Source organism: Melopsittacus undulatus, chromosome 4 (genome assembly GCF_012275295.1).
Source record: "Melopsittacus undulatus isolate bMelUnd1 chromosome 4, bMelUnd1.mat.Z, whole genome shotgun sequence".
Taxonomy (NCBI): Eukaryota; Metazoa; Chordata; class Aves; order Psittaciformes; family Psittaculidae; genus Melopsittacus; species Melopsittacus undulatus.
Genome location: NC_047530.1, coordinates 18,774,614 through 18,799,852, shown reverse-complemented (window position 1 = coordinate 18,799,852; position 25,239 = coordinate 18,774,614). Strand labels below are relative to the sequence as shown.

At 38.9% G+C, this 25,239-nt stretch overlaps 1 protein-coding gene across 1 annotated transcript in view; it reads left to right on the top strand.

The window, feature by feature from the left end:
* KCNH5 (potassium voltage-gated channel subfamily H member 5) overlaps positions 1–25,239 on the top strand; it is a 158,049-nt gene that overhangs the window by 62,381 nt on the left and 70,429 nt on the right. The window lies entirely within an intron of this gene.

The following is a 25,239-nucleotide window of genomic DNA, read 5'->3' as shown; positions in this document are numbered from 1 at the left end:
CTGAGCTACATACAAGCACTAAGCAATTATGTAAAAAGAGCAGCCAAAACCTTTTGAAAATAAAACCTACATAATCTCTCTGATAATTATCTCAGCTAACACTTTGAGCTCATCTCAGAGAAATACTGAACTATAAAAAGTTTTCTTGCTGAAGTCTTTCTAGAGCTTTAGAAGATTAAAGCTATTTGTTTAGATTTTTAAATGCTTTTTTTAAAAAAGTGGTTGTAGTTTAAGGACTCTATTTGCAGCATGGTGTAATGAAATTTCTACTGAACAGCATCTTTACACGATGGGTTGATGTGTTGCAAAATATTTCAAAGTCCATAAAAGCAAATCCCCAAGCTATAGCATTAATGAGCTATTGCAGTTAGGCCATAGAAAACCTATAGGTGCTGATTAGCCTTTTGTTGAAACTGCTTTGTGGTATTTACAGAAGGCTGGGGATTTGGAGAATAAAGTGGATATAGCACATTTTAAATATTTAATATTTACTTCCCTTGTCTTCTATGGGGAATTCTGTGCCCTGCAGAGGAGAGCCCAACAGAAAGAACTAAGCAGCTGTGGTAAATGATTTAGGGTAAGGTGGGAGCCCTAACTATTGTTGTTGTTGTTATTATTATTATTCTTGCCATAAAGACATAATGAATAATAATAACAAACCAAAATAGATACATGGCCTCAATAAGTGAAAAGAAAGTGGAGATTATAACCTGCCCTGTATTTGATCTAGGTGGATAGTTCTCTTGCTTTTTCATCTGTTAAACACGTTAAAGATGAGGAATACACACAGCAGTATTAAGGTTGACATTTACAACAGCCTATGTATCTGCCATTGGCTGATTTAAATAGTTTTCTTAGGTGTTACCTGAAAACTTATTAAATGTACATGTCAAATTTGTAAGTGGTACCTGTAAGCTTAGTTGTTGGGAAACTGTTAGTAGGTTTATAGGCTTTTGGGCAAAGTAAAAAATAGAATCTAAAATTCAAGAAGTGTGGCAAAAGGACAACTGTGTTGCTTATTGCATAAAAATAATATCATCAGAATAAATGTGTCTTCTCTTGTGAGTGAGGTGAAGAGCATTGTGGCATCAGGAAGGCTACAGACAGAATAAACCTTTTTTGATCATTTGCAAGTGTAAAAATGCTCAATTATGATCAACTAGTTGAATCAATTATCTATTAAATATCAATGAAGATCTGAAGATGTTAAAATCATGCACAACAGTACAATGAATGCTCCTTAAATCTAAAGGAGTTGCTTGCAATATTTCTGCAAAGAGATCATATATGCAGGATTGTTAAAATATGCTTTTCAATGCCAGCTGCTGAAAACAACAGCATGAACACCAAAATCAGACAGGGAGGCACAAATAACCAATGGAAAATGCAATTTCTCAGGCAGAGTTGCCGGTGAGCTTGGGAAAAGGATTTGGCCCCAAGAAAAAGTATAACTAAAAAATGAAAATTGAGTTTTCAAAACAAGATGTTTCAGTTTTTCTTTTGAAACAGTGTTTTGACATAAGTGGTCAGCAAAACTCTATTACAGTTTGATGAATAAAACCTCTGGTCCCTGAGCTGAGTCCTGTTGCAAGCAGAGAGAGACTGTGAAATGCCTTTGGTACCTTTCCTGAAGAAGTTTGCTAATACCAATAATTGATATTGGCAATGCCTTATCTAACACACTATGCCAAAAAAAATGTCTTAAACTTAACACTGGGATCAGATATGGTAACTCATCAGAATCCCAGCTGCCTACTCATGCAAACTGCAGATACAAAAGAAAACCTTCATTGTGTTGTTAGCTAGCAGCAGCTTGCTCTGCATCCCAAGTTTCCTATTCATGCTGGCAAAGTTATCAGGACTGGGGAAGAGTATTTGGAGAGATTTGCAAATCCTTCTGGTGGGCAGGATTGCAAAATGGTGTGCTTGTTAAAAATAGCCAAATTAGGATTTGTAGCTGCTGATCAAGCATTGCTTGTTGTAGGGCAGTGGTGAGGGAAACCTGGATGAATGGGGATGCTTTTCAGTCTGATTGGCAGTTTGTCACTTGGTTTTTCACCGAGCACAGGATTGAGAGGGATATTTAGACCGAAATACATCAACTGTGTTGCAAGAAATCACTCTCTGAATAACTTAACCTCATCTTGTGCAGCTTACTTCAGATTTCTTTTTGCCTCACTTGCTTTTTGTTGGTGTCCAATGCTGTTCAGCAACGTTTTTTGTGTAGCTTTTTGACACTTGAAAAGTTAACAATAGCAAACATAAAGCATCCTATGACAAGGGAGCAAGGTTTTTACAAGGGTTATTGCTTAAATACCTATTGTGCATTTGCTGCATAAAGTTGCTGAATATGCATTGATAATCTGATTTCTATCGCTCCTTTTGTGTTGATATAGGTTATTTTGTCCCTTCTCTATGCAGAGCAGAACAAATAGGTATGTCCATCAGAGCCTCTGAATGGACAAGGAATCATTTATCACACAGGAAGGACCTTTCTTATAAACCTTCCATTATCTTCTGTCTGCTCACAGCCTGCAGCAAGAATCTGTCTCTGTTGCTGCATGTTGCTCTAGCTCAGTCCAAAGGCAGTCTTTAGGCTTCTGCAGCCATAGATGTAGATGTAAAACTAAAAAGGAGTGTGTTAAGAAAGAAGCCAGAAAGATACTTCTGCTTTGTTCACCATTACTGCTTTGTAACTCCGCATAGACAGGACTTCAGTGTTCAGAAAGCCTGTAAAAGGGAAGAGGAATTTTGGGGAAGGTGGCTTGCAGAATTCAAGAGATGGGGCTTTCTGAAGAAACGAGTGTGATTATTTAAATGACAGTAGTTGGTGTGTATTCTTCCCCTCTGTGATCCCTCTACAAACAAAGTGGCCAGCTTCTTGGGGTCCTGGTGTTGGTGGGGACAGATCTAATTTTCTTCCTAGTAGCTAGTATAGTGCTGTGTTCTGCGTTTAGGATGAAAATAATGTTGATAACACACCACTGTTATAGTTGCCACTGAGCAGCGCTTACACAAAATCATAGCCTCTTTAGCTTCTTGTGCCCTGCCAGCAAGTAGGCTGGGGATGCACAAGCTGTTGGGAGGGGAAACAGCCAGGACCCCAATGGGCCAAAGGAATATTCCATGCCATATGATGTCATCCTGAACAATAAAACTGGAGGGATCTGGCTAGCAGGATGTTGGTCTGCTGCTCAGGGACTAGTTGTGCCTCAGGCAGTGGGTGGTGAGCAACTGCATTCTGCGTCACTTGTTCTGTATTTTATTTTCTTACTGTTATTATCATTTTCCTTTCCTTGTCTGTTCTATTAAACTGTCTTTATCTCAACCCATGAGTTTCACCTTTTTTGTGAGTCTCTTCCCCCATCCCACTGGGAGGTGAGTGAGCAAGCAGCTGTGTGGTGTTTAGCTGCCTGCCAAGTTAAACCACAACACCCAGCTTGCAGCTCAAAAGGTCTCTGATGCACTTTTGCATGGTTCTTATGTCACCTGATGCAATCAATTTGCCCCTGTCCATGTGCAGCGATGAAATTGCTCTGAATGGCACAGAGCACATTGGAGAGTCAGTCGAGCCGCATAAATATGTCATTTACAGGAGTTTATTTGTCCAGCTCAGTGGGCCCTACCAAGTGTGTACTTCATCTAAGCAACAACACAAATTTAATATGTTCAATTGGTCACTGAAATGCTCCAGTGATCCTTGTTGCAAGGGAAGGTCAGAACAAGATAGCAAAGGCAGGAGTGTCAATGTACATTGAATACCTCACTGTTTCTCAGGATGTGAAAGTTCCACAAGAATACCTCAGTCATCCATCAATTCCCTGAAGAGCTGAGAAAAGGTGCTTTGTTGTTTTCTTTGTGGGGAGATACTTGTATCTCATATGCGTAGGTTGCTTTGGCTTCTGTTTACTTCCAGATTTATGGGGAGGTGGTTGTAGAGAGATAATATTTTTCAATAAGTGGTTTTAAATTATGATGAAGGCAGGCTTGTTGATTCAAATTGTTTTTGTGTATGAGCAGAAGAATTTGTTGTTGTACAGGATACTTCTCATTTCTGCCAACTATTGGAGCAATTTCTAGGCAGCATTTTAAAAAACTCAGTTTCTAATTTCATGGCTTAAAATGCTGACTTCTTGTTTTCATCTTAAAAATATCCATGTTGACAATTTGCAGGTTGGAAAAGAAAGGAGACATCAGTGCTGACACTTTGACTCCATGTTGTTACTGTTCAGGAAGGAGCTGATGGAGAGGATGGGTGGGCTCCTCTTGATAGACTGCTCTGCTTTTCGTTTTACTACACAGAGAGAATAGGACACCTTCTTTCCTATAGAGATTAGGTGAGATGCTGTCATCTGAGCCATCTCTGATTCTACAATCTCTCTTTTGAGCGAATGATGCTGAAAGGTTGCTTATTGTTCATTGTATCCCCCCTTGCTGCTGCTCAGCTTTTGATTTGGACTTGTAACATGGACTGCCACAGACTGCCAGTCATTTCTCCATTGATCTACCAAAACCTAATTCATTATTCAAGTGAGTTCTTTCATTGTTCAAGTAACATTCATCAGTTCCCTGTCAATATATAGTAGTTAGCCACTTGAGTGCTGTTTGCATGAATCATGGAGGTTTATCTAGTAAATTTGTTAAGCAGTGGCTAAGCCCACACACTGACAAAACAGTGTACATTGTAGGAGAATACTTGTCTGGCAGACTTCCAGACAAGCAATCCCAAGCCTCTATAGGATTTAATTTTTGATCCTGAGGAAAATGTATGTGTGAGATTGCACCTTCTAGAAAAAGTGGTTAACATAGATTAAATCATAATTTTCTACAGCAACAGAAAGTAATGTAAGAAGGCTTTACATGTACAGGAATTCATAGGCTTGAGTGTTTAGCTATGATCAAAATCCAGCTCTGCACTAAGGTTGTCTTACAGGAGTCACTCCTATGTAAGAGCATTTTCTTTTCCTGCAGAGATGTGGGTTATGGGAGAGACATGGCTCTGCACCACCTGTCCAGAAGCTGCAGATGGGTTTGACCTCTTCAGCAGTAGAGGACTTATACAAATTTTTGTGCTGTTCCTCATAGTTTCTTATAATGTGACCCAGTGGATGCAAACATGTCTCTCTGGTCAAGTGCCTGGCCCCGCTAGTGAGATTTTGTTTCAGGTACAGATGTAACCCCCAATCTGCATTAGGCAGGTGGAGCACAGGATGCTTCCACAGCAATAGGTGTGAAGTGGCTGAATTGCTGGGTGACAGCCTGCACACCTTGGAGGGATCACTTGCAGGTTATTGTCAGGTTGGATCTAGTTTTGAATGTCCTACAGAATTTGGCCCAGTGAAGGAGGAATGAAGCAGCTTCTCACTTCTGCATGGTCTTCTACATTGCACAGTGTGAATCTACCACATAGTTTAGTAAAACTGCCCTGATAAATCCTACTGAGAGGAAGGCAAAGGCACAAGGATGCTTCTAAACTACGAGCTCTTCTGTGTGCAGCTACTTTCTTCCTGCTTCTCTGCACAAGCATGCATCCACCTGGAAAGGCTGAAACTCAGCTGTGCATTAATAACTATGTTTCAAAGACAGAACACTTTATTTAGAGATGGTGGAGATTGTCTAGAGGAGATTGTTAGTTTCCAGTTGGACTTCTAAGAGATGTAGGGCTAATGGAAGAGGAGGTGTTGATCTTGGGACTGCCTTGCAGTAAAGAACTTCCTGACCCATAGTGATTTTAAACATTGAGACAGGGTGCCAAAGATTTTCCCAAAAGGGCTGATTTCAGTGTATTTCTAGTTGTCTTGTTCTGGGCCTGCTGGCATTTGGCCTCATCACCAGTATCCCACTGAATGACATAGCAGGAGTAAAGATGTGCATCACTGTCTTTGAAATGAGCACATCTTGGTATTTCAGAGCTTGAAGAAAGGCTCCTGAATAGTTGCAAGACATCTAGTAGATTAGGGTAAAGATTTCTGTATGACTAAGTCAGAGGTAACAGTTGTAAGTGAAACTGGGGATAAATTTTTAGTTTAATACTTCAGATGAGGCAATGAGAAAGGTGATGAATTCTTTAACATCCACATCAAGAGAGAGTAAAACTATTCATCCACATTTACCTATCAGTGCAGGCAGAAGGAAATGACACAGGAAGTTGCATTAAGTTGCCTTGCAAGTCAAAATTTCCACTTTTGAATCCCACTGAAAAGTATTTTGACACTACTGGGCTGCTGAACCATAGTCCAAGTGCTATCAGTTCTGAAAAGCAGCAGTATAATGATTTTTCTGTGATACCTTTTAGTTATTAGCACTCTGATGTTTCACAGCTGGAGCAGATGAAAAGTTTCCAGGCAAAGTATTGGTCTCAGTGCAGCAGCTGAATTTGGCAATCTTAATATTCTCTGAACAGCTGCATGGAAGAGTTTATAAATGTAGCAGTAGCCTATAGTGAAAAATAAGTTACTCTTAGGAAGCACAAGATCTAGTATCATCTGCTTTTTCATGTAGCTTCTGTCTAAGAATGAGATTGGGGTGGCTAAAACAACGGTAATTGGCAGAAGCACCAGGGGGGCATACGCTCTTTGCTTTGCATTAACTCTGACATGGCAGTTTTAGATATTCAGGTTCTAGCTTATAGCAAAACCATGTGTCTTTACATAATGAGCTTTAAAATGGTAAAACAGCCTCCTTGGGAAGCTTTATGGGATTTTTTTTTGTCTTTGCAAAGTTACAGCTAGTGTGGATTTATATAAGCTTTCCTTTTATTATCATTGACTTGATATGTTTAAATTAATTTATGGTATCAAGAGAGATGGTGCAGTGAGTGGGAGAGGTAAGAATGAAGAAAGAAATGTTATTTCATGCTATTGAGCTATGTTATTTAAAATAACTGAAAATTGCTATTAAATAAATGAAACATAAATGTGGAAAATCAACCTTTACACGGTGTTCTTGCTCACACTCAGTGCAAGCAACCACGTGAGATGGTCCCAGTGGGATTATAAGGTTGTCCTAGATTGCTCATAACATCTGTATCTCTCAGGAAGCAAAAAGTTTTAATTAATCCAACTAGATCAGAAGATATATCCAACTAGCTCACAACACAGAACAGCTTTATAGGATATTGTGCTAGAGGGATAAACAAATCTTAGACAAAAGATAACCCCCAAGATATACCACTTGCATGGAAGGGGCTAGGGATATTGTTCATGTTTTTCTGTTCTGACATTTCAAAAGTGAGTGATCTAGGCCTGTTTCTGCACAGAGATCCTAGTAAATCTGCAGGGCTTAATTCTGTATACTCATGAGATAACACCTGCGTGTGGTTGGCATTCAAAAGGGAGAGTTACCCAAGTAAGTCAGGCCAGTTACCCAGGGAGCTCCTGCCTGATTTCAGTGGAGCTGTGCTCCTCTGTGGGCATTACTTTTCAGTGGGTAAAACAGGTACTTTCTGTTTAATCTCTTTAATATTGGCCTAGATTTAATTGCATACAAGTGCTATGAAAGTTGTTAGGATTAGCAGTGGAGTGAAGAGACAAATTGTTTTAGGAAGTGCCCCACTGTAGAAAACTGAATAGGCCTTAAAATACTACTTTTTTTTTCCAGGTCGTTGAAGAGATTTTCTTGCCTAAATTTTATTAGGTTGAATCTCAGAACTGAAAAACTATGTGACATTGTTGCACATCCAGAGAGGTTGATAAGAGTTGGGTGTTTTTTTTTTTAATTGTTTTTGTAGAAGAACTAAAAAGCTGGAGTCTCTGGAGGGTTTCATTATTGCCTGTACTACCTGTGGTACGGTGACACGTTTGGTGCTACTGAGAGATACCAGGTAACTGGATAAAAGATGACAGATACTAGTTCTTTGTCATTGTTTCATTTTTGTAGGTCTGAAGTTGCACAATGTTCATGTTCATTTTGAAAATACTGAGAGCACTGAGGTCTGAGCTTGCACATCTCTTATCTTCATTCATCTTTCTTGCAGCTTTTTCTGCAAGAACCTTAATAGAAATGGGATTTTTTTCTGCTTATGAAAGTATACCCTGTGTTAGAGAGCAGGTGCCTCCTTAAAGAGCTTTACCCATTTCAGTTTGCAGAAAGGACAAGATAGCATCCAAAATGGCATCACTCCCTGGGTATCTGCTGTGCATCCCAGTCAGTCAAATGAAAAAAAAACCAGCATATCCATTTGTGCTTCAGTAGGAATATTTTAGTCATGACTGATTAAAACTAACTTTTTCCACTGGCCAGCAGCCAGGGTGGGTTTGTCAAGATGAGTTCATGGCAAATTCATCTGCTTTCTTTCTTTGACAAAATAACTGGCTAGTGAACAAGGGGAATTTAGTAGATATGATATAGCTGAACATATTAAAAGTCTGACACTTGGCTACGTAGTGGTCTCATGGAAAACAAGTGAAAGATGATCTCAACACAGTAATAATAAAGTTGGTGATAGCTGATTAAAAAATATCTCTCAAAAGTAATCTAGGGCATCACTTTCCAACATGGAGGGAGTTGCCAGGGAAATCTTCATCATGTGTGATTTTATTCAACACTTTCATTAGCAGAGCTGAGTGACAGAATAAAGAGAGAACATCAGAAGAGTTACGGGAAGGGGTGCAGATGATTTAGTGGACAGCATCAGAATCCATACTGATCAGGATAAATTGGAAAGGTGGCCTGAAATCAGCAAGGTGAATGGCAATAAAGACAAGTACAATGAAGCTTAAGGAGGGCAAATTAAATGTGTAAGCGCAGTGTAGGAAATAACTGGCTAGCTGCTGTGAGGCTGGAGAGAATCTTGGAAAAGAGACTGGGAAAGTGGTAGGCAACTGCAGACTGAATGTAACAAAACACTGGACTAAAACCTATAAATCTCACTCTGGAAAGTATCAGGAGCAGTATCATAGGCAATCCAAAGAAGGCATTTATTCTGCTGGGATCAGTGCTGGTGAGACATCTTTTTGGATTTTTTATAGAGGGCTTTAAGAAAGTTGTAGAGTAGCTGTAGAAAGAGATCAATAAAATTCTGTTATGAGACAGGATCTCAGGGGAACAGTTGAAGGAACAGATTTTGGTTTAAGCTGATGGAAGCTGAAGGGGAACAGGAAGATTGACTTCTAACATGGAAAGAGTGCATTTGAATGGGGAACAAACATTGGTCCTCTATGTTTTTCAAAGGGCTGCCAGGTCAGTTAGGAGGAGATGAAAGACTAATGTTAGAAACAAGTGTTTCGACCAAAGCCTTTCACCTGTGGTATGATTTAAACTATGGGCAAAGCCACCAACAGATTTGGTAGACTCCATTTCATTAATGAGTATCTGTCAGGCTTGCTCCAGGTATCCTTGCTCTTGCCTCAATATGCCTCAGCATATTGACCAGGCAATCCCTTGAGGTCCCTCCCAGCCTTACATCTCTCCCTGGTTGCCGACAGAATAATGTACAGCTGAAAACCTCTGTTACATGCTAAGCAAGGTAAAGCTAGCAAAGCTCATTTTCTCTAGATAGTTGACCATCCTTTAATATTTAGTGATGTTTAATGGTCCACGATGTAGCCGCTACATGTTTGCATTGCATATTCATCCTGTATTGCCTCCCTGTTTGAATTGTAAAATGTGCATTCTTATGCTGGAGGACACTCATCTTGGGGAATTTCTACTCCTTGTGGAAATGCTGTTGTCATCCAAATTGTGCAAGGCAGTGAGAGATGAACCGGGGTGTCCAACACTAAGACAAAGCTTCAGTGGGATTTTTTTCTCAAGTACAAAGGTTGCATGGTAGCATTCATAATCTTTAACAGATTTGGAAGGCATTGTTTGGAGCTGACAAATCTTGATCCAGTTATTTATGGAAGAAGAACCTGTTCTCGCTGTGGGTCTGAATCAACTCCGTCTGCAGGAAACAGCAGAAGTAATTTTGGGAGAGGAGTTTGACTTCTTTTTTTTGCTTTAAAAGTTTTTCTTGCTGAAATACAGCTCTCAGCTAAATATTCTTCCCTCAGTGTTTTCATCAGGACTTTTTTATTAAGAAAAAAAATACACTAAAGAAAGATACAATACTAATTTTATTTTGGAAATTTTATTTTCCTCTCTTTTTTCCTGAGCTCATTTCTTTATTTTTTTTTTTTAATTCCAAATCTTTTGGTATTACCCACTGGAAAAATAGTAGAAGGATGAAAGTAGAATCTACCTTAAAGAGAGAGAAAAAATAGAAGGAGATTTGGGAGCAGTTTTCTCATTTTCAACAATTTTTCTCTTTTCCAGGGGCAACTAAGCAAGCAGGTAAGAGAATGAAGGCTAGCAGATAAAAATGTTGACAGATTAAGAAGCTTTTCTCTTATTTTGTCTATAGTTTTGTTGTATAACAACATGAGGGAATTACTAACAGAGTAGAACATTTAATTTCTTCTAAAGAATGTAATGAAAACTAAAGCATATTTCAAAGCTCTATTGTGAAGCTTAATCAGAATTGAAATGGGATAAAGTTGATGGAAAAGGGGTTATAAATCTCTGTCATTTCTGCATGGTGATGTGACAATTAGAGGTGGCTTGGAGGTAGAGTTCCTCTGAAGGAAAAAGCCCATCTCTATGGAAATGGCATGGTGTCAGCTTTTTCTCAGGGAAAGTTGGTTAGTTTTGAGGTAAAAGCCCCTTAAATTGATGTCTTTCCTGAAGGTGGCACACTGGAAGTAGCAGTGATATCCATGTCCTTTCAAAGTTTTTATTTGTCCCTGCACATGCTGCAGTAATGGTAGCAGCTTTGGAAAAATTTATAATTCTGAAAATGTAGTGGCAAGGTTAAGCAGCTGAAAGCATCATCAATTGTCCTACATGCAAGCCTTTCCTGCCTTTGGATGGGGTGTTGCATCCTAAACCTCATGTCTCTTGCCTCACATGTGATTGAGTGATGTTAGATTAAAGTCTAGGATGGCAGAGCAAGGTGTGATAAATTCTCAACTATTTTTTAAAAACATTTATTCAGGTCCTTAAGTTCTTCCTGAACCTAAGACCTTAAATATGTGGTGTTTTTTAAGCCCTCGAATAGTCCCACTGACCTCGTTGTTGCTTAATGAGATTACCTTCTAAGTGTTTTTCTGGCCACAAGCCATAACAAAACAAACATTTCTGACGTTTAAGGTTTATGGGTGGACCTTCCAAATACAGTCTAGAGAGAATGAGGAGGGTTAAGTCCCATTTGACGGTCGCTAGGACTCATGCCTAAAATTCATGTAGGCATATTGCAAAACTTAACCATCCATTTCAGTGAGATCCCATGTATGGAAATTGACTTTTATTTCATTTTTTCACATGATAGATTTGAGTGATCACCTCCTTACTAAAGACATGGGAGCAAACTGCCATTCCTTTACATGGTGAAAGAAGTAGCTTCATTTGCCATTATTCCTCCTAGAGCAGAAACATTCTAAAGCATGGAATCTGAAGGATGCTTCCACTCCATTATTTCTGAATAGGAAATCGAGGCATAAGGAAGGCTACCACTGTTCCTCATTAATGCAGACATTTCCTGCTCAAATTGCTACTCCAACTATGTAAAAGAAATGTAACTTTCTAGTTAATCAAACACAATCTTTATACATTAGCACTTAAAAAAAGGGGGGGGGGAGAAACAGGGAAAGTCAGTAAGGTAAAAAAGAAGTTCAGAAAAAAGCTGCTGGCTGAAAAAATAAAATCGGGGTGAAAATTGGTCATGCAAGATGGAGCTTGTAATCACATCTCCTTGTCTGAAGATGAATGAGGTGAGGACGAGAGAAGGGAAAAACAATTGTGAGATGCCTACAACCCCCTTGGCACGGTCACAGCCCTTGGAGTTACATGGCCAACCTTCCCTTTCCCCATGCGCAAGGTAATTTTAGCAGAGGTCAATTTAGTGATGTGCAGGACCTGTGTGCGTGTGCTTGTGTGAGAATGAGAGTGTGTTGAGCCCTGTCACATATATTTCTGTTGCAGCACAGGCTTGAAGGCTGGTTCTGCTGAGAAGCAAAATACAGGTGAGACTGTTGGTGTCTCGTGGGACCTTGTGGGAGCTGCTGTGGTTGATCCACTTTTCTATACCTCATGTAGGAGTAGGCAGGGGCTCATAGTTGCACCTTTTTGGGAAGTTTATGGTTAACATTGGCTGTGAAATGGGATTTCAAATAGCAGAATAAGAGAGGTTTATCTGAAACATTAATTTTCATTTCAAAATAATAAATCTTCATTGCCAGAACTTCCTTAGTATTTCTCAGGGATCATAACAGATGCACATTATTTTTTGTTGCATTGATGGACTTTAGAGCAGGAGTACAATTTTGGGATGTTAGTGACTTCGTAGATCCTACAGCCTGCTTTGGCAAATTTTTTAATTCCAAGCTTCAGAGTAGGACCTAGCGCTGCAGTTATTTTGCATATTCTACCAACTGCTAAAGGAGCAATCCAGAAATGCACAAGCTTAAATCAACTTTCTGTGTAACCTGCTAAAAAACACTCCAAACAAACCAACCCAGTAATGTCAGAAAACATAAACGAATTAAATCCTAAAGTGCTTTGCTAAATGGAAGACTTAATGATAAATATTTGGGCCGTTACAAGTAAACTACTCTCTAGCTATTTTAGGAACAAGTGAGATTAAAACTCCCCTGCACTGCAGACAGAATAGTGAGAAAACTATCCATATGGTTTAAACATGGGTGTGTTTTTGTTTAAATGCTTCTATAATCACCACAAGCCATTAAATACTTCTAAATGTCTGCTATGTTATAAGGGATGATTAGAGGCTCTGGAAGGAGTTTAATGGAAACTGCATCAGTATTGAACACCCACATGAACACACAGAAGAGGAGGGAAAGAAAGCCGAGCTGAGCAGATTTGAGCTAGCCTAATTACTCAAATTGTTGTTGATTTTACAATCTATTATTGATATACAAACATGCTGCTGAAGAATTAGTAATCTAAAACATTACAGTTCATTAGAGTTTTTAGTGATGCTCTAATAGCCATGCTCCATCTGGATGATAATAATAAATAATGGACTGTAGAGAAGTTACGCATCCTCACCTTATAATCCATTTTCAGCCAGCTGAGAAAGCAACAAAGAGGATGTTTGCTGAAATATATCACTTGGCAATTATAAATCAAAGGAACAGAGTCCTCTGTTCTTTATCACTGCACCAGATATTTATTCCTTTCTTCTTTGCATGCTGTACAAATATTTCTGACCAAATTTATACTTTGGATAAAGGCACATCATCATGTCAAAATGACACAGACATTGGCACAGTGACATAACATTTTTAATGTGGTTTATGCTACTACAATAAGAATGTCAGAATGAATGAGACTTTCTCATAGTTTATTGTCTTTCAGGTTATAATCGTAGCAACAAAGTACCTTTACATATAATGACAGGTTGTTAGCTAATGTATTTTCATGTGTACATGAAAAGGAGTAGTAGTCAGTTGTGGTCTCTTAATCAGTAGCATTTAACAGAGGAACAAGAGCTTTTGGGTTGAGATGTCTAAAGGTTAAGGCACTCATCTAGTTTCATTTCCACATCTGATGTTTGGTAGAATCATAAACTTTCACATTTTGTAGTTCTTTCTTCCTCTCCAAACCTATGCATGATTTATTGATTCAAGTGTTCAGTGTTTAGGGGCATGAACTCCACATGTTCTTGTACAGTGCTTACCAAACCACAGTCCAAGTTAGAGGGAGCCAACAAAAACAGGTGAAAGTGATCCAGCAGTCACAAGAAGGGGAGTCTGACTGCAGTGAATTAATATGAATTTCTGTGGTTGACTCTACATACCTGGTTAAGGAGTGCAGGAGATATTTAATTTTTGTTAATATACAATAATTTGGCTGGAAAAGTGTCATAAGAGAGGATAAAGTTAATTTCTGACAAATCCATTTATTATGTTTTGATCCTGTTACTTAATTTTAGACCCCAGTATAAAACAACAGACTTCACTGAATTCTGTTTAGGTAGTTTGGATACCTCATGTATCAGATTTAGATGTTTTGACAATTATCCCATTGTTATCCTCAGGGAGTCTAGCCTCATATGCTGTTTTTTCTCTTTAAATGGTTTCTGTGAAGATGGCTTTTTTCCCCCTAATCTTTCCCTCCAAAATAGCTGACATGGCACAACTGTTGATGCAGCTTGCAGCTAAGTAGTTATGTACAGCTATAATTGGAATAAGGCCATCTATGTTGTCCCAGGGTAAATCCTGACATAGTTTTTCTGCTTATTTCTGTCCAACCAGAATGCTACCCTTGTTGTTTTGACAAGTGGAGATCTATAGGATCTATTGGCTGAACCATGCAACAATGATGTCTTGCTGATACAAATTTCAGCTCACCTTTTGTGACAAGGTAGAATGTGGAGTACGTTATCCTGGGGGCTGATTTACATGGCATCTCTTCTCATTAAACTGGGGAGAATCTTCAGCTCCTATCTTTCCTATATTTCTTCTCTTTTTTCTTTCTTAAATGAAAACAAGCTGGCTTTAGTCAGAATGTACTTATGATATTGAGATGTGAAAGCAAGTACCCACCAGTGCAGCATGGTATTTTGTAGCTGTTAGTAACATCTATTTGTATAAGCAGAAAATGAAGCCTGTGCTGTGCATCATAGTAACATACGGAACTATAAGAAAGTTTTGTTTGGTTTTCTTTTCCTTGTTTTTTAATGAAATTATCCATGCCATCCCATAACATAGTGGAAATAGCATGTGAAATAATTGCTGCTAATTAAACCTTCCTGATTCCAAACAATTTCTGTAATCTAATTAGGCTAAATATGTAGCTGAGTGTTGTATGGGATAGTTAATGAAAATATTTGCAAGCGTGGATCATGGTGAAATTAGAAAAGGTTGAAATTAGTTATGGTCAGGACTTTTTCTTCCTCTTTTCCAACCTTCAGTATATAAATGACCTGGGATGTGAGAGCTGGTGATGAGGTTTGTTCCCTGTGTTTCTTTGTGCTACTAGAGGAGAGATATTCTGCTGTCATCTGAAACATTTATCACAGCAATGGGCATAAGTATTTCTTTCCTTTGGGAGATTAGTGCTCTGTGTTCTTTATGCAGGATAAATAAGACTTACTTTTTTTTTTTTCCCAGAACTGTGTTGTCAAAGTCTTTAAGTATACAATATTTGAGAATTGAAAGTGTATTTAAAAAGCACCGTGGGCCTGTTTCATAGCAGTCATTGTTTGTTTCAGCTTTAATCTTGCCCATTTTTCACCTGAAGATTTGATGCACACTTTTCCTACAAAAAGCACAGACTCCTACCTTTTCATTATCAGCACATACACAGCACTTAGTAGAGAGTGAAGCAAACTGACTTCAAAAAGCAAGGTGTCCCACTTGACAAATCTCTAAGGATCAGGAAATGTAAGAAATACCAAATAGCTGTGATAAATTCTCTGTGGAGGAGGATTCAGCTTGCTTCTTACTTCCAGTGGTTGCATGCACAGAGCTCATTTCTGTACTATTTGTGTGGATCCTGGAGACTTCAGCTCTGCAAAAGATGAGCAAAATCATAGGCAGAGATGGTCCAAAGGAAAGAATGTCCAGTAAGTGCCGTTTTCATCATCCAGACCTTATGGAGGAAAATAGCATACGTTTTGGAGTGTCAGTTATAACCTGGATTCATGTTAAAACATAGGGTGAAACCGAAATGCTTGTTCTGTGCAAGGGGCTTGTTTGCTATAGAAATGTCTTCATGGAAAGAGCAATACACTTTCATTTTAGATAATGGAAAATTTCTGTAAGTGAAGGGACCAATGTAGTCAGATTGAAATGTTATATCTGGAGCTTTTATTCTGTCCCTTTATTGGCCCAGAAAAAAATGACAGTGGGGAAAAGAGAGAATGGAATCCTATGCTTGGGGCATGCAGGAGGAAAATTTCAAGGCACTTTCTTCTTTTTGATTAGTTTATTCCTTGACTTCATGGTTCTAATTCCATTATAAATTTTATACCGTGACCTGGTGTTTTAATTATTTTGCTAATTCCACTCCGTGTTGAGTAGGGTTTTGTGTAAGCACATCTTTAAATCTAGCACTGTGACACCTTAGCTTGTTTCTGGTTAAAGACTGAAATGGTGAGAACAGAATTAGAAGAGGCTTTTATGCACATACCCAAACACATTCCAAGGGAGATCCAACTATTTCTGGTCCCAGACACTCTTGTGGGACATTTAGGGCAGGAAATGTATGTAAGCAGTTGCAAGTTACTTAACAAGGCTATCATTGACACAGATGAGCACTAAACTACTCTTAAGATGAGTCTTATGAGCTTGATTATTTTATTATTGCAATGATGTCCTCTGGGAGGATTTGAGTTAGGAAGATTTGCAAATGAATTGGATGATCATGCTCAGAAAGTGAGAGGAAGGTTTGGGTTTGAGTGTGCTGAGCCTGTATTTGAACTCAGTGAAGAATATAGATTTAGTGACCAGTATGTAGAAAAGGCCAATAATGGGGAGATAAAAGACTCTTCATCCTGTAATTTTTCTACTTTCAAGCTACTCAGTTTCCCACAGTGCATCAATTTTTAAACTGAGACTTTAGTCTACAACATTTTAGCCCCTTCCGTAAAGGTTTTTTTTTTTTTTTACGTTTTCCTTTTTGCCAACTATTTAAAACTATCTGCTGTTTATATTATGTTACTTTGAGTGCCCGGTCTCTTTCTTTATGCTTGTTTCCTTCTGTCACACTACAGAAATAATCATGTTATTTGGAAAGTTTGTTAGGAAGTTGCTTGTTTTCGTCTGTGATGAGCCCTTTTGCTGGCAACCACAGTATAAGGCATGTAGGTACTGTTATGTTGTTGTGTACTTGATATTAAGACTTGATTTACTAAGGGCAGAGTGGAGTGCAGTCAGCTGGGAGTGATACTGAACACCCAAATTAGCAGTCTTGCAGGGATGTGCTGTTGTGCATCTGTGGTTTAGAGATGGTTTTCAGTATTGCCTTGACCTCAGGCATTGCAGCAACTTGCTTTCTGGACCCTTCTGCCGTCTGGTTTGTGTTTTACTTTCTGGATAAGATGTAGAGGGAATATGAGTAAATATGAGATTTGATACTCAGCTACTGCTTACAGACAGGAAGGAAGGCATTTTTCAAGTGATTATTTCTTTTTTATACTCTCTACTGGGAAATACATAGATTAGTGCTTTACAGCTTTTCTGTTTGCTTATCCTGGCTTTTGATCAGCTATAGAGCTACATAGTAAAAATGCTGACAAAACATTCATCAGCAGTATCATTGTTCCTGAGCACCTTCTCCTTCCTTTCCATCCCAGTGACTCAGTCCCCTAAAAGCTAACTCACCTGATCTGGGGTTAAATTCGTCAGTGGAAACTATCATTACCTTTATTATTTAAAGAACACTGTTTAATTAAAAAGAAGGTTGTCTGCTATGCCTCCACCTCTCTTTTTTTTTTTTTTAATTTCCTCCCCTTTATTTAAAGATTCAATGTAAACTCTGTATCCACTCAACAGCTTCAGCAATCTAAGCAGTAAATATGTGACAGTACACATTGACTTTCAAACATGGAAGAGCTGTAATGAAAAAAAACTTGGAAATGCTAGCCAAAACCAGGGATGTCAGTGCTCCCTGCATTTTAGTGTTAGTATTAGCTGTGTTTAGTGTCAGTATTAGCTGTGTTTAATTTGTTAAATGCAAAAGCAGTCATGGTATCAAAGATAACAGAAGTCTAGACCTGATGTCAGAGGTCTTTTCTTCTGGTAATACTGTCCATGTGTTTCTGATGGTACTGCAAGTGTTGTGAGCTCCAGAATGAAGCCCCATGATCATTCATGCTCAACTGGGCCATAATCAAGGCTTGCCAAGTTGCACCATGTGGGTGACCGATTTGTTTGGCAGTTTTGAAATTGGAGTGTTATTTGAAGACAGAAAATAAATACTCATTTTTCTGTTACAAGTGTTAGTAAACATGGGTAGCTGAAATGGATGCACAAGGTCTTCTCCAAGCACTGTAGTGACAGGAGAAGGAGAATGGGTTAAAACTTAAACAGAGGAAGTTTAGATTGGATATAAGGAAGAAATTTTTTACTGTAAGGGTGGTGAGGTACTGGAATGTGTTGCCCAGGGAGGTTGTGAATGCTCCATCCCTGGCAGTGTTCAAGGCCATGTTGGACAGAGCCTTGGGTGACATGGTTTAGTGTGAGGTGTGCCTGCCCATGGCAGGGGGGTTGGAACTAGGTGATCTTAAGGTCCTTTCCAAACCTAACTGTTCTATGATTCTGTGATTCTATGAATGGTGAATACCAGAGGTTACAAAAATGCCTATATGAAAATGTACTGCACCAGCTACCAGAAATAAAATTATCCCATCCAAGACCAGAACAGTGCTACACCACAACAAATCTTCAAAGCAGTGGCTGAAGATACAAAGCATGGGATAGGAATATGGAAATGGCCAAATGAGTTGGCTGTTGTCTAGTGAGTTTCTTGTTGAACACAGTGAGGATAGAAATGTTGGAAATCCCATGAACAGAAGCTTATAGGGCAAGGTGGCTACTAGGATCTGCTGTCCATCTGAGATCCACCATCACAAATGCTGTCAGAAGTTATTCTTTAAAGGGAACTGAAAGAGGTCATCGTGGCATTGTCACTGCCGTCACCTGCATATTTGAGGAGAAGGTGGTCATCAGAATGTTTCCCTAAGACCTGGACAACTGTCCTTGGTCTTGGATATGAATTCCAATTCTTTCACCTTCTAGAGATCTCAGGTTACCTTTCTGATATACCCACTTATTGTACCCTGTCCTGGGCTCTTGCCTGTTTCTCCCCCAGATGAATTAATTCATCTCCTATGACCAGACCTGGATATTCTTATCTCTTTCTCACATCTGTCTTGTTTTAGTAACTCCATCATATTAAGATGCCTCTGCCTGGTCCATCCCATATCCTTGCCAAGGCTGTTTGTCTCTTTAGAAAAGCAGCATTGAAGGTGACTTGGGAATATTTAGATTAAAAAGAGAAGCAGCTGATAATTCTGAGTAATTCCAGGGTTAGTCCTTGTTGCAACACAATGATGTAGGCATCTGAATTTGCTTAACCTTTGTTTTCTACTTGTGCTTGTTTGGATCTATTTCATGTTGTCTGAAGACCCTAGCAATGGTCCTGTTTCCACTTTGAAAGGCACTCACCCAAGTAAAATTTTCCATTCTGAAACTTTATGCTGAAATACTCTGGCATTATGGCAAAACTTTCATCTGCAGTACCCTGTCCTGCATTTTGTTCTCCAAAATTTCGGTGGCTATGAGCTTTTAATGCAATTACATAATCAGATTATGAGAAAAAGTAAATTTTTAAATTGAATGCTGCTTCCAAAACTGGTATTTTAAAAGATGTCTTGCTTCTTGAAAAATCAAATTATCAAGATTGTATTTCTTTTGTGCAAATGACTGCTACTTTTGAGGGTTTTCTTTCAAATTTTGAAAGAACTGCCTAGAGCACTAATGTGCAGTTGTAAAACATCTGAAAAATGCTATAGTCATTTTAAACTTATGAAGAATAAAGAAAATAAGAATGTTTCATATTGAGAAAAGATACACTTTTTAGTGTAACTAATAGGCTTTTATTCTCAAATGGCTTTCACTGTATGTTTACTGCTATTTTGGGGAAGAGCAGCAGCTATAGTATCATTCTTGAGAAGAGAAGCTGAAAACAGGCAGCTGAAAACAGCTACAGTCAGGTAGTTATTTGGCATATGGACAGAGAGGAGAAGGTTGCACCTGCATTTACCATCTGGGTGCAGCTGACTTCTTGAGATCTTTTATCACTCATTATTTGATTTCTTTTCTCAGTCAAAAATAGTCCTAGGATAACAAAGCATAACAGTGCTTAAATGCTTAAATTCTTTTGCCTTTCCCTGTCATTCTGTCTTTGCTTCTGCTGGTGCTAAAATCAATACACATCTCCCAAATACATCTCTGAAGCTACTTGAGGCAAAGGAATCAGTCTGCAGTTTTGCTGTCAGAACAGTGTTAATTCAGCACCTCCAATAATGCAGATAATGTGAAACAGTGTGGATTTAGACAATTTTTGGTTTCTCAAAATAGATGGCAGCTTTTCTGTATTGATTTCAAATAGATCATGAAATGTGCATGTAATGAAGGTAAAAGGATTTGAAAACCATTTTTTACTAACAACTTGAAGAATTACTACTACAAATGAAATAAGGACCTCAGTCCTTATTGCTTGTCTTTTATCCACCTTTACTTCCCTTTCTTTTCTTTCTTAGCAGGGGATTATTGAAAGGAACTTCTGTCACCTTATAGGGAAAGACTATTGATATGATTGGAGCTTGATACTTCTGTTGCCATGCTTATGTTATATCTCTAGAACTTCTTTTGTCACTTTTCTCTGAAGAGAAGGCATTACACAGAATATTCTTTTCATACTACCCACAAATATAGAACCTGTTAAAAATTGTCTTTAGTTAGGAAAATGAAGTGCTGGGTAACCTTCTTTTCCCTGACCAACTGCTGGTTACAAAGACATGGTGAACAGCCTACAGAGCTAGTTCATCAGCAACAGTATAGTATTCAATTATACTTTAGATCTAAGCATAGGACAAAGTCACTGCTTCTCTGTGAATGTGGTGTGCTGCCCTTGGAATGATTTTTTAAAAAAGCAATTTGAATGATTCAATTTCTATTTGAAATAAAGTAGGTGAAATGGTGAGAAACATACTTGCTTTTGAAAGACCATGATATGTATATATACCTTTAGTGGTTGATACTGAGAAATACTATCCTTTATTTTTCTCTGAAGAAAGATGAAAGATATCATGTGGAAGATCACACATGGTAAATGTGTCAATAGCCTTTCTCAGATGTCATCTCAGCCTATGTAAGGATCGTGAGATGAAAATGGAGAGAGTTTTCTTCCTCCAGTAATTAAGGAAGATCAGGATACTAGATGAGCAGTTTCTTTGTAGCTGCTTATAGTAATTTAATACTGAACTGTGCCACAACAGTAACTTTTCTGAACATCCTTATGAGTTTAAATACAAAGATATTCAATATGACTCTTGAAGTCTGAATGCCCTGCATGAAAATACCATTGGAGTATTGCAGAAATCTCTTATTAGCAAGTGGATTGGAAAATTATTAAGCTAGTTAAATTTTTTGAGGAATAATATTAGTTCAGTAGAAGAAGCTAATTTGTGAAAGAGGAAGCATTTAATTATTCTTGCCAAAACATTTTTTAAAGACTTGTTAGCAGTCTGTGTCCCCTTCCTTCTATTATGTGCTGATAAATTCCATATGGAACAAACTGATGTATGATTTTTGTCAGTAAGCATCCTTTGCTTTGAGTTTTTTATTCTTTAGTGTTACCTAGTGCATTATAAAATAGGGAAAAATGATTTAATCGTAATTCCTATCACCATAATCTACCTCCCAATTTTTAAAACTATTTCCTCTTTCCAGTTTGATCTCAAAATTATAGTTTCCTAGGAGAGAGAAAATCTGAGGCACATCAGTCTCTAAACGTTTTTGAAGATAAAGGAGGTAAATATCAAGCTTTGCTTGGGGAGAGGGAGGAGAGAGAAAGGAAAGGTCAGATTCTGAATTTCTAACAGTCCCTGGAAAAGACAGTGGCAAAATGTCTCATTCCAGTAATAACTGGAAATGGCAGAGTAAACCAGCCTGGGACACCAGCTCATGAATGGGACCAAACATACAGCTTTAGCAGTCAGAGAGAGTCAAAAAAAGCTGTGGGTAAATAAAGCATATTTGTTGTTCTGCATTTGTTGGCCTTTTTTTTTTTTTCCAGTAAGTGTTTGGTGTGCTGACTAATGCATGTTTTTGTACATCTTTGGCAACTTCCCTTTCCATCAAGGTGACTCTTTGTGGCCATGCAGCATGATTTTCTGCAGCCTGTTGTCCTTAATGTACATACACCTGTTCACTAGGGAGGACATAAGAGGACATATTCTGCCATGTATGCTTCACACTGACTCTGCTCAGTGACATTCATTACTTTGGTCTTGTCTACTTCTAGAGCAATTAATGACTCTATGCCTGCATAAGACAGGAGGTGATTTGTGGGATGGGCATAGACTAGCTTAAATTGTCTGTGCGTCGGTGGCGGGTTCCAGGCAGGGTTGAAAGCATCATATTTCATCCTCTACTCAGTCCATCTCAGTGTGTGTTCTTTAAAGTACTTATGTTTGCTGATTACTTGTAGAGGATGGGCCTGGAAATGGACTGTACATTCATTTTGTGTAAATGAGATGGGAGATGGGCAAACTCTTACTAATTACAATCAGTAAACAGTAGCTTTTCAGAATTTTAATTTGTTGTTACTTTGGTTAGAGCACTCGGAAATGTCTTTCATAAATGAAAATAAATACCTGAGGTAAATAAAGCAGTCCTAGAATCTCACATTAATCTGCCCAAAATAATAATCAAAAAAATGAAACTTAATAATAGCCTCATGTCTCTGAACTGGTAAACTGAGATAACATCAAGGACTTTGGGGGCAATTTATCTGACATGTTAATTAACATTTCATTAGCTTCTTCCACAATTCTCATCCTTGCCTTGTGGATGAAGCATTATCAATAAAAATAAAAGCAGGTTTTACTCAGCAATTTTGTTAATAATGTGAAAAATTAAAATAAATTAGTTTTCTTACCATAAAAAGCTTGTCTATTTCCAATCTGTATCAGTTCTGCAGTATTAAGTAGGTAAATTTGAAGAGCAGAACCAGAGCTCTAGTGGTGTGTGATAATAATAATAAGCAGGTATAACTTGTGCTTTGTTTCACTAGCAACTTTCACAGGGAAAATACCCCCTGAGGATTGTCTGTGCTGTGTATTTCAAACTGCTTCAGCTACCAACTGTGGTCCTTTAAATTGTACACAAATGTCCAGCATACTGCAATATAAGCAATGTGATCTCTGGCCAAAACCAGTCCAAAACAGACTGTGGACAATGAGCTGTAAATGCTGCTTGGTGTATACTTAACATGCTTTGGCTTCATTTAATGTTTTTAAGAGAATTTCCTGGTTGGAAAGGTGTGGGCCATAAGGTAGGGGAGGTTGTGAAGCAATTGGGATGGAGGTTTGGGGTGACTTAGTCATCAGGCAGGAGGAGCTGGGGTTGCCAAGCATCATCTGGGACTTCTAGCAAGGGATCACAGCTTCTTACTGTGTTCCTGCTCTTTGCAGGAGGTTCTCTCAATGTGCTCCTTTTTCAGCAATTGTAAAGCTCTTGGAGAGCCACAGGGCCCTTAAAACATCCCAAGCCATTAACTTCTCTGAAATTCACTGCCTCAAATCATATTGCTCTTATTAGAAGGTTGCCTGAAACTTCAGTGTTAGGCTCCAGCTTCTTAGATATCACCTTACTGTAAACTACATCTTGTTTCCTCCATGTTTTTGAAAGCACACTACTTTTTATTGATGCGAATGCTGAGAGGGCTTTACAAAACCACTCAGCTGTAACCCACCTCTGTCCCAACAAAGTCATAGTCCTGACTCTGAGCAGCCCATTGTACCTCTTCTACCTTTAGCAGCCACTCATTACATTTTCAGGTAAGTGCCACCTTCCATGTTCCTTGTTTTGAGGAGGAAGAGGTTTCTACATGGTCACAAAGATACTGGAAACTTCTCTTCTTCGTGGGTGCTTTCAAAACATTAGGGAGGAAGTTGTCTATAAGGTTAATTGTTGCTGTTGTCTTGATTACCTGTGCTTTGCTGTCTGGAAACTTGTAAAGAGTGTCTCTGCCTTGCAATGCCTCAAATCCAATGTTCTATCACAGGTGTAGATAAAGATATGGCATGAGTTAGGGCCAGCATTTGAGCAGTAATAGGTTGTTTGTCATGAGAGCAGCCCATTCTGCTCAACTGAACTGTGATGAAGGTGGCACATGGAAGGTGATGGCAGATGCAGGACAGTATGTTCTCTGCCTCTATTTTGACTGAATTTGAGGGCAAATGTGCAGGTGGAGTGTGCAAGTTGTCTGTGTCTTTGGTGTAGCAGGTGGGCTAACACCCTGGACGCTCTTTGGGTGATGCCATGTGTCCTGTGTCTTAGGCTGAAGCCAAGTTATGGGGAGCATCATGTGGTGGCCAGGTTATAGAAACCAGGCAGAACCTCATCCTTTAAGCAGTGCTGAGTCTTTGGTATCCCTACTAACTCGTAGTAGGAGCCTTAACAAGGCAGAAGTTAATGAGCCTGTTAATTATGGGGGTGCTGGTCACCAGCCAGCTGAACATGAGCCAGCAGTGTGCCCAGGTAGCCAAGAAGGCCAGTAGCATCCTTGTATCAGAAATAGTGTGTCCAGAAGGACTAAGGAAGTGATCATCTCCCTGTATTCGGCATTGGCTGGGCTGCACCTCGAATCCTGTGTTCACTTCTGGGACCCTCACTACAAGAAAGACATTGAGGTGCTGGAACATAGCCAAAGAAGAGCAGCAAAGCTGATGAAGGACCTGGAACACAAGTCTGAGGAATGGCTCAGGGAACTGGGGGGTGTTTAGTCTGGAGAAAAGGAAGTTCAGGAGAGACCTTACGACTCCCTGTGACTATGTGAAAGGAGGTTGTAGTGAGGTGGGGACTGGTCTCTTCTCCGAAGTTAGAAGTGGTAGGACAAAGAGAAATGGCCTCAAGTTCAGCCAGGGGAGGTTTAGATTGGATATAAAGATAGTTGTCAAGCATTGGAACAGTGTTCCCAGGGAAGTGGTGGAGTCACCATCCCTGGAGATATTTAAAAGACATGTAGATGTGGCACTTAAGGATATGGTTTAACGGTGGATTTGGCAGTGCTGGGTTAACGGTTGGACTCAATGATCTTAAAGGTCTTTTCCAGCCTAAATTATTCTGTGATTCTATAAAGCTGTGTGATCATGGCCAGTATTAGCAGGAGAAAATTTATGAAAAAAAAACCCAAACCCCAACATTTTTACCCCTATTATTCCCATGAAACCTGGCTGTAAGGGTTACATCATCAACTATATTCTATGAATGTGTGCTAAGCTGGGGAGTTGATGAAAGCAAGATGTTCTGTATAAATTCTTCAGAAAGATCGAGGGATGGAGAAATATGTAGTAATTTCTTCCAGTGTCATATCAACCAACTCTACCCAGAGGAGGCATCTGATCAGTTAGGTTAAATAATTAGGAACAACATTGAGTGAAATGAAGAAAAACAACTTAGAGTGATGTCAGTTGGGAGGCAGCTAAGCTTATAGACAACATAAAAA